Genomic DNA, 10,679 nt, shown 5'->3' on the forward strand with positions numbered 1-10,679 from the left:
TTCAGTCTCTCAGTCCCAGCTTTGATGCACCTGTACTGACCTCGCCTTCTGGATGATAGCGGGGTGAACAGGCAGTGGCTCGGGTGGTTGTTGTCCTTGGTGATCTTTTTGGCCTTCCTGTGACATTGGGTGGTGTAGGTGTCCTGGAGGGCAGGTAGTTTGCCCCCGGTGATGCGTATTGCAGGCCTCCCTACCCTCTGGAGAGCCTTACGGTTGTGGGCAGAGCAGTTGCCGTACCAGGCAGTGATACAGCCCGACAGGATGCTCTTGATTGTGCATCTGTAAAAGTTTGAGTGTTTTTGGTGACAAGCCAAAGTCTCTGAATGTCCTTAAATGGCCCAGCCAGAGCCCAGACTTGAACCCGATCCAACATCTCTGGAAAGACCTGAAAATAGCCAGGCAGTGACGGTCCGCATCCAACCTGACAGACCTTGAGAGGATCTGCAGAGAAGAATGGCAGAAACTCCCCAAATACAGGTGTGCCAATCTTGTAGAGACATACCCAAGAAGACTCGAGGCTGTAATCGCTGCCAAAGGTGCTTCAAGAATGTACTGAGTGAAGGGTTTGAATACTTATGTAAAAAAATGTTTTTTAAACATTTGCCCCCCAAATTTTACACCAGTTTTCAGTTTGTCATTATGGGGTATTGTGTGTAGTTTCATAAGGGAGAAACACTATTTAATACATTTTAGAATAAGGCTGTAGTGTAACAAAGTCAAGGGGTCTGAATACTTTCCGAATGCACTGTACCTTGCCTTACTGAACACAAGCGGGACATCATTCACAATTGATAATATATAATTCACAAGTGATAGGCTAATATCGACACCCATCTGACTATACTTGATTTAATCTAGTCTTTACATATTGTCACACCCTGACCATAGTTTACTTTGTATATTTCTATGTTTTGGTTGGTCAGGGTGTGAGCTGAGTGGGCATTCTATGTTTCATGTCTAGTTTGTCTATTTCTATGTCTGGCCTGATATGGTTCTCAATCAGAGGCAGGTGTTAGTCATTGTCTCTGATTGGGAACCATATTTAGGTAGCCTGGGTTTCACTGTGTGTTTGTTCCTGTCTTTGTGTTTGCACCAGATAGGGCTGTTTCGGTTTTCACATTTCATTATTTTGTAGTTTCTTCATGTATAGTTTTTTCCTTCATTAAAATATCATGAATCATCATCACGCTGCATTTTGGTCCGACTCTCCTTCACCACAAGAGAACCGTTACACATATACTGAATCATATATGTGTGAAATTTGTTTTGATTTAGAATGGACCATTATCAAGTACCTGTATCGAAACAGGGTCAGGGGAAAAAATACATGTCATCTTAAATAGAGAATGGAGGACGCTTTTCCATTGGTTCATTTTCATGCCAGCCAGGTAGGCTATACTCCTGTTGTAAAGTAATATGCTTAATATTAGTAGTGTTGAGAAATAAATATAGTAGAAATAGCCTATAGCAAGCTGATGGGATCCTCCTATTTTTAAAAGAGACCATCACTCTGTTTTCTCACGCAATTTCATAGCCTATAGAAATGTTGCACAACATGAGGTCATGGGCTCTCATGAAGTGTTAGTTTAGATTTTTGATTACATTTGCATTGATGTCATAGTGATTTGAGAGACAATAGAGTGCTGAGTACCAGGCAGTTAGCAAGTTTGATAGGCTACTAATGACAATTAGTATCATCATGGCTTGGAGAAGCCTAATTACCGTGACTAAACGGGCACGTGGAATTTGACTGCCGGCATGACTTGTGACTGCCGGTGTGGCGGTAATACGTCCAACCGTCCTGGGCTGGCGTGGTTACACGTGGTCTGCAGTTGTGAGGCCAGTTGGACATACTGCCAAATTCTCCAAAACACTGTTTGAGGTGGCTTATAGTAGGGAACTTAACATGACATTTTCTGGCAACAGCTCTGATGGACATTCCTGCAGTCAGCATGCCAATTGCACACTCCCTCAAAACTTGAGACACCTGTGGCATTGTGTTGTGTAACAAAACTGCACATGTTAGAGTGGTCTTTTATTGTCCCCAGCACAAGTTGCACCTGTGTAATGACCAGTCTGTTTAATCAGCTTCTTTATATGCCACATCTTTCAGGTGGATGGATTATCTTGGCAAAGGAGAAATGTTCACTAACAGGGATGTAAACACATTTGTACACACAATTTGAGAGAAATAAGCTTGTTGTGCGTGTGGAGAATTTCTGGGATCTTTTATTTCAGCTCATGAAACATGGGACCAACACTTTACATGTAGCATTTATATTTTTGTTCAGTATAGTATTTGCTGCGTAACCTTAACTTTTCCGTGAGTCATTTTCGATGAAGGTATTTTTTCTTTTACTCACGTATGACTAATAAGTACTTCTTTCGACCACTGACTGTTAATTTCACAATCATGTCTTAACTGAATATGATTGCTCTCAATAGAAATACAAGCATCACATGTAGACTGCCAATGAAAAGAGAGATTGGCCAGTGGTAATTTCACACAATAACAATCACACACTCAGGAAAGTACAAGTGAGAAGGCGAGAGATGCAAAACGAAAGGAAAAAAAAGCCAATACAGACCAGAAAAGTCATACACTATCGTTTTGAGGTTTTTTTTTTTTTTTTACTGATGGCATCTCATATAAAAGGAACTGATTGCCTACTCTCTGAATGGCTATTTGGGGAGCAGAAAGCAAAAGTACCGTTTGGCCATGCCAGTGGATATGACTGCTGAATAGAAATCAGCAGAACACTGATTGTCCCTCAGTAGGAAACGGATACAGCAGCTTCAGCATGAACTCTCCCAGTCATAGATAACAGAGGAGCATACATGTAAATGTTATAAAAGTCTTGGGTTGTTTTCCACCCAAGACCACTAACAGGAATACATCTCCACTGCATCTCAGCAGCCCATGCAAAAAAATAGACATCTCCACACAAGATACTATCAAGAAGGAAAACCCCTTGAATAACCTTTTTTGGTTCCAGGCAGACCCCTTTGATTCCAGGTGGAACTCTCTTGGGTTCCATGTAACACCCTTTCCACAGAGGGTTCTACATAGAATCCCAAATAGTTCTACCTGAAACCAAAAAGTGTTTTACCTAGAACGAAAAATGGTTCTACCTGGAACCAAAAAGGTTTCTCTTATTGGGACAGCTAAAGAGCCCTTTTGGAACCCTTTTTTCTTAGTGTCGCTTAAAAAAACAGGTTTTGATGGGGATTTTTTTGGTGTGTGGTAATTAGAATTCCGTGTGGCACGGACATTGACTCTAGTAAGCTGAAGAAAGTTGAAAACTCCCCTGAATACAAGACAGGGTTGGATGCACACACTGTCCCAGTTTCATTTAACGCCTCTGCACTGCATGCAGGGCTGGGGAGATGCAACACAGTTTATCAAGAGGAGTGTAGTCAACAGAAATGCCTATTGTCCCAGCAGAGACTCAGATCCACTGACAGTGTCAAATCCAACCTCACTCAGGCATGCATGCATTCACACATAACACACACACACACACACACACACACACAGTTAATTATGGGAAAAAACAGTGTATAATGGGATATCTTGGCACAAACTACGTGTGGGTGGCTGGGGAGCAACTCTTCCTGCAGCTGAGAAGTGGAGTAGATTCCATGCATTTCAAAGTGTTTGCTACTCTCCCCTATTTGGTCCCCTATGCTCAGTCAAGCTATCAAGATGACTTGTGTGTAGATGAAATGTTAGATAAGTGCTATGTTTAATCAGAATCCCCTGAGGAAGTTAGAGACTTAATAAACGTCAGCTTAGTCTGCTGAGGAACGGCTTACCGCGTAATGATCGTATTACAAGCAGTGAACTGGCTGAAAGGTACCTAAAAGGGGAAAGCACTATAAGCCACCTATTGATGTAGGATCGTAATTTGAGCTAGTTTGCTACAGCGCGATAATAATCCTGCAGCAACAGGAAATGTGAATTATGGATTATAATTAACGGACATTTGTGTAGGGGTTGGTAAATTTTTTTGTAAGGGAAAATCAAGTCAGAGATTTCAAAGTGTAAATTACAAACTTCAGGAGCCTTTTTAAACCTCAAATACACTACAGGTTTAAATGTCCTGCATGGCAGGAAAGTTCTGTACTACACCAAGTAGACTGCCTCCACTTCACGTGTAGATGCTTTCAGTTTCAGAACAATTGTACTCATGCACTCTAAAGTGAAGATACTGTATTTTACAACACCTATGCCGTGTTTGCATCACCCATAAAGGTTCACACCAAAATACCCACCAAAACCGCTTCGTAAAGACTTACAGTACATCGCTCGCTGGCAGTATACCGTGCATTCTTTCACGTAGAACCGTGTTCATTTAGAGTTGAGAGCACTGCACTTCACTGCATACTTCACTGCATATAACTGCACATGGAGATATAAAATATGTTTTTAACTTCTGGAGGTGAAATCACTACAGGATGTCCATCTGCAGGCAGCCCTCCATATCAGTGGAGTGAGCGGTGGGGTTGAGGAGAGGTCGATACATCCCATAGACATAGCATGGTTGATTTTGGCAAAGGTACAGGTGACCAGTTATACAGTACTTGTGGTGCACAGCAGGGTGAAGAGGTTGGCTACAGTGTCTCACACTCATGTTAGATAGAAGGGGGGCCAGACCGAGGCAGTGCCAACAGTTCATATCAGGGAAGAAAAGAGAGCGAGAGAGAGAGAATTTCTGAATGAAGGTTAAAATGAGAAGAAGTCTAGGTTATACTTCAGGAGGAGGATTTGAACATGGTAGGCTCTCTCATAAAACAAACTGTAGAAAGACCGTTTGTAAAGATTAACACATTATCGCTACACAATATGACAATAAATCAGGTAAAGCAGCCACTTTCCAGAATGACATGTTGTGTTTTTTGTTTCCAAATCCACTACCTATGACATGCATTAAAATTTGCCAGCAGTATACCATCCTGCATCCCACTGCCGGCTTGCCTCTGAAGCTAAGTAGGGTTGGTCCTGGTCGGACCCTGGAAGGAAGACCAAATGCTTCTGGAAGTGGTGTTGGAGGGCTAGTAGGAGGCACTCTTTCTTCCGGTCCTAGATAAAATATCTCAAGGCAGTGATTGGGGACATTGCCCTGTGGAGGGTGGTGCCTTTCGGATGGGACATTAAACGGGTGTCGTGACTCTCTGTGGTCACTAAAGATCCCATGGCACTTATCGTAAGAGTAGGCGTGTTAACCCTGGTTTCCTGGCTAAATTCCCAATCTGGACCTCACATCATCATGGCCACCTAATCATCTTCAGCTTCCAATGGGCTCATTCATCTCCTCTCCCGTGTAACTATTCCCCAGGTGGTTGCTGTAAATGAGAACATCTCAGCCTCTAATATCATCACCCCTCCATTAAGTTCACACAGTAGAGTGTTTTTCTCACGTCTGTATGACTCATAATCTCTCCCTCTGCTTAACTTTCAAAGCAGAGAAGTGTGCTGCAGAGCACAGGAGGTGACAGTTTGTTCAAGAAAACTGCACTTTCACATTCACGATTTGCACCAGCAAACTACACCCACAGACAAGATAGACTACTAGACCTATAGCTGAACAACTGTACTGTACTAGGGCTGCATGATATGGCCAAACATTACCCATACTACCAAATTTTGCTATTGCGATTTGACATAAGATATTGCCTAGATCAAAACACTTGGGCGAACGGTTGGAATCATAGAAATGTAACGACTTATGGTAAGAAGCTAAGTGAAAAGAAGCATTGTTCTTGTTTGGAACAATCAGTTGACTTTATTTTACCCTTATGGTGAATCTAACAGTGAGGAGATGCGTTTCAAAATATTGCATGCGCTATGAATCTCTTGCGATATGGATATTGCACATGTTAATATTTCGATGTCAATTCAATTAATTGTGCAGCCCTATACAATACTGTACAAAATAGTGGTTAAGTTCTTCAACTGCTGAAATCAGAGCAAACCCGAGCAGGAGAAGTGATACCAAAGGGAGAATAATTACCAATTAAGACCCATTTAAACAATTAGCCTACTGTTTGTTGACTAAAGAAGCCAGAACTCTGTGTTTTTACAGTAACTTAATCAAATTTAACTCACACTGACTGGGCCCATTAAGTCTGTGCCTGGGCGATTCCATGAAAAAGTCAACCTGAGCATGTCCAAACAAAATGAGTCTTAAGGTATATTGGAGTTCAAGCAGTATAGGCACGTGCATATGGTCTCATTTGCAGTTGTAATACAACAAAATCCTATAAATGTGTCTTCATTCAACTGGGTTAATTTTGATATACAATGCCTTCAGAAAGAATTCACACTTCTTGACTTTTTTCACATTTTTTTGTGTTAAAACCTGAATTTAAAAAGGATTCAAATGTATATTTTTGTGTCACTGGCCTACACACAATACCCCATTATGTCAAAGTGGAATTATGTTTTTTGAAATGTTTACAAATGAATTAAAAATGAATAAGCTGAAATGTCTCGAGTCGATAAGTTTTAAACCCCTTTGTTATGGCAAGCCTAAAACAAGTTCAGGAGTAAACATCACACCGATTCAACCACAAAGCAGGTTGGTTTGCAAATGCCTAGTGAAAAAGGGAAACTATTGGGAGATGGGTAAAAAAAAAAAAAAAAGCAGACATTGAATATCCCGTTGAGCATGGTGAAATTAATTATACTTTGGATGGTGTATCAATACACCCAGTCGCTAGAAAGATACAGGGGTCCATCCTAACTCAGTTGGCAGAGAGGAAGGAAACTGCTCAGAAATTTCATCATAAGGCCAATGGTGACTTTAAAACAGTTACAGAGCTTAATGGCTGTGATAGGAGCAAACTGAGGATGGATCAACCACATTGTAGTTACACCACAATACTAACCTAATTGACAAAAAGAACTGAAAAGAAGTTAGCCTGTACAGAATATGTGGCAAAGCAATTCCCGTTTTGTCCTGGATACAAATTGTTATACAGTGCAACCGGAAAGTGTTCAGACCCCTTGACATTTTCTCAATTTTTGTTACATTACAGCATTGTTCTAAAATTGATTATATCGTTTTTTCGTTCATCAATCTACACACAATAGTCCATAATTACAAAGCAAAAACAGGTTTTTAGAATTTGTAACAAAGAAAACCCAAATATTACATAAGTATCCAGACCCTTTACTCAGTACTTTGTTGAAGCACATTTGGCAGCGCTTACTACCTTGAGTCTTCTTGGGTATGACACTACAAGCTTGTTACACCTGATTTGGGTAGTTTCTCCCATTTGTTCTCTGCAGATCCTCTCAAGCTCTGTCATGTTGGATGCGGACCGTCACTGCACAGCTATTTTCAGGTCTCTCCAGAGATGTACGATCGGGTTCAAGTCAGGGATCTGGCTGGGCCATTCAAGGACATTCAGAGACTTGTCCCGAAGCCACTCCTGCGTTGTCTTGGCTGGGTCGTTGGGTCGTTGTCCTGTTGGAAGGTGAACCTTCGTCCCAGTTTGAGGACCTTCGTGCTCTGGGTCAGGTTTTAATCAAGGATCTCTCTGTACTTTGCTCTGTTTATCTTTCACTCGATCCTGACTAGTCTCCCAGTCCCTGCCACTGAAAACATCCCCACAACATGATGCTGCCACCACCATGCTTCACCGTAGGGATGGTGCCAGGTTTCCTCCAGATGTGACGCCTTCAGGCCAGTGTTAAATAATGTTTCTCGTGGTCTGAGAGTCCTTTAGGTGCCTTTTGACAAACTCCAAGCTTACTGCCTTTTACTGAGGAGTGGCTTCCGTCTGGCCACTCTACCATAAAGGCCTGATTGGTGGAGTGCTGGAGAGATGATTGTCCTTCTGGAAGGTCAGAGTGGCTATCAGTTTGGCCGGGCGGCCAGCTCTATGAAGAGTCACGGTGGTTCCAAACTTCTTCCATTTACAAATGATGGAGGTCACTGTGTTCTTAGGAACCTTCAATGTTACAGACATTTTTTTTGGTACACTTCCTCAGATCTGTGCATCGAAACAATTCTGTCTCGGAGCTCTACGCACAATTCCTTCGACCTCATGACTTGGTTTTTGCTCTAACATGCACTGTCAACTGTGGGACCTTATATAGACATGTGTGCCTTTCCAAATCATGTCCAATCTCAAGAATGATCAGTGGAAGCAGGATGCACCTGAACTCCATTTCGAGTCTCATAGCAAAGGGTCTGAATACTTATGTAAATATGTATTCCTGTTTTTAATATTTTATACATTTGCAAACATTTCTAAAAACCTGTTTTCGCTTTTTCATAATGGGGTATTGTGTGTAGATTGATGAGTTTAAAAAAGTTATACATTTTAGAATAAGGTTGTAATTCAACAAAATGTTGGAAAGGTCAAGGAGTCTGAATGCTTTCTGTATAATATGACATGATGTTTAATGTACAAGATGAATCTTTGTATAGACTACACCTAATATAGATTAGAAGAGACATTTACATTTCATTGAATTTCATTGATATCAATTCTATTTCCTTTCATGCAAATTCGAATTGCAATTCTGTATCCTGTTAACTACTTATATTAAAATTCAATTAAAATGCAATCATTTCATTGAAATTCATGAGGAATTCTCAATTCAATTCTGAATTGAGCCCAGCCCTGACACACACACGAACGCACACACACACGTACAATACCACACAAACACATACTAATCATTTATAGTTGCCAATCTTGATAACTCCCTGCTCATTTGACGCCAGGTCCGCCCCTTCTTCCATTCACTTCATTTCATTACACACTGCTTTCCTCCTGGCTGTCACGACAGGGCTTTGCCAAAACACTATCTCTCACACATGCATGCATAATAAATGAACACAGAACACTTTGCAATTGACGTGCCCTCAGCTTGCTTCCACATGGTAAGACATGCAGTTTCCATGTTGCAACTGTAGCGATCCTCTCTCTTCCTTGTCCAGAGAGAAACACACAGGAATCTACCACAAAGTTTCTGCCGCGCAGCTGGTTGTCATTGAAGAAAGATGCGTTGGGAACTATGGGCTAAAAATACGGACAATCTCTTTGTATTATTGAAGAGGCAAGGTGTAGCGTATTTGAACTGTTTAGGAAATATGAGGTTTGAGGGATCGCAATGTGCCAGCCATTCAGCTTTTAGGAGAGATTACATGCAAATTACAATGTTCACCTTTTTAGGGGGTGGCAGGTAGCCTAGTGGTTAGAGTGTTGGGCCAGTAACCTAAAGGTTGCTAGATTTAATCCACGAGTTGACAAGGTAAAAATCTGTTGTTCTACCCCTGAACAAGGCAGTTAATCATTGTAAATAAGAATTTGTTCATAACTGACTTACCTAGTTAAATAAAAACACCTATGATGTTTGTGGAATATTTACAACCTACCAGGAAAAAAACTGGTTGAATCAATGTTGTTTCCACATCAGTTCAACAAAATAATTCAATATGATGTTGTTGAATCAATGTGGTAAACTGATATGCAAAAGGTCATCCACATAAGGGAATTACATGTTTTTTTCCCAAATTTTAAACTAGATCCAATGATCCAGACATGTTTTGTACCTTCCACATTGAATTCACATAAATTGACAACTCAACCAATGTAAATCAAAACTAGACGTTGAACTGCCATCTGAGCCCAGTGGGAACTCAGTCAACCACTAGCCTATATGTGGTCTCTGTGCAACCAGATAATTGATTGTACTGTGCCAATGTGTCCCAGGAATTTTACAGCATTTCTTCCCGTGGTGTTCAAAAACCCAATTTTGCACACAATAACAGCATTTTTGTTTGGCATCAATCATTGCATCTGCAAATTGTGAATCCTAACTACTGTGGCCTTTGACTCATCATCATACCTGACAATAGCACATCATACTGTATGCATTTCCAGTACGCCAGCCGCAGCCCAAGTGATGTAACCTAATTCACAGATTCTATGCATCCTTCACGGGAATACATCTAGTCTTGCTGCTATTGCTCTTTGGCCACAAATAAATAAATGCACAGTGTACTAGTTGATTATTATTGTCCCAGATAGTCTTGTTGAATACTTGGCTTCTCTCACAGTGTCCTCAACACCCGATCATTACATAACATGTTTACCCAGGTTTCCTCCCAGCTCCTCACAGACAGAGAAACTGACTATTCAAACACGGCTGCCTGCCTCCCTTCCCTAGCTGAACCGAGCTCTCCCTTCAAAGCATGCAAAAGGCAAGCGGTACCCACTACTAACCACCACCACTGCTTCCACTGAACATAGTCCACACAGACAGATAGCAGCAGCACATTGCATGTCTGCCGGCTACACACAGAAGTGTGTGAGATGAGATGCACTGTGAAAGATACATTTCTTCCATTTCAGAGGTTTACATCTCACAAAAAAAATTTTTTTTTTGTTTTGCCTAGAAAGTTCCCATCTCTCACTCTTCTCCTCCGGGGCAAAGTTGTGCATGTATGCAGTAGCAGCCAGAGAGAACAGTGGTGTGTTTGTGTACAAAAGCATGTCAGGTGCACCACAGTGCAAAATCATTCCAATGATAATCTTTCTAGGAAAGATGCAGGGGGGTAATTAATAATTGCAGGTAACTAAAAAGTAATGAATGATCTTTCCTACCAAAATCATCTATCAAAATTCTTAAACAGTGGATATATAAGACTGATCAGCCA

Source organism: Oncorhynchus tshawytscha, linkage group LG08 (genome assembly GCF_018296145.1).
Source record: "Oncorhynchus tshawytscha isolate Ot180627B linkage group LG08, Otsh_v2.0, whole genome shotgun sequence".
Lineage (NCBI taxonomy): Eukaryota > Metazoa > Chordata > Actinopteri > Salmoniformes > Salmonidae > Oncorhynchus > Oncorhynchus tshawytscha.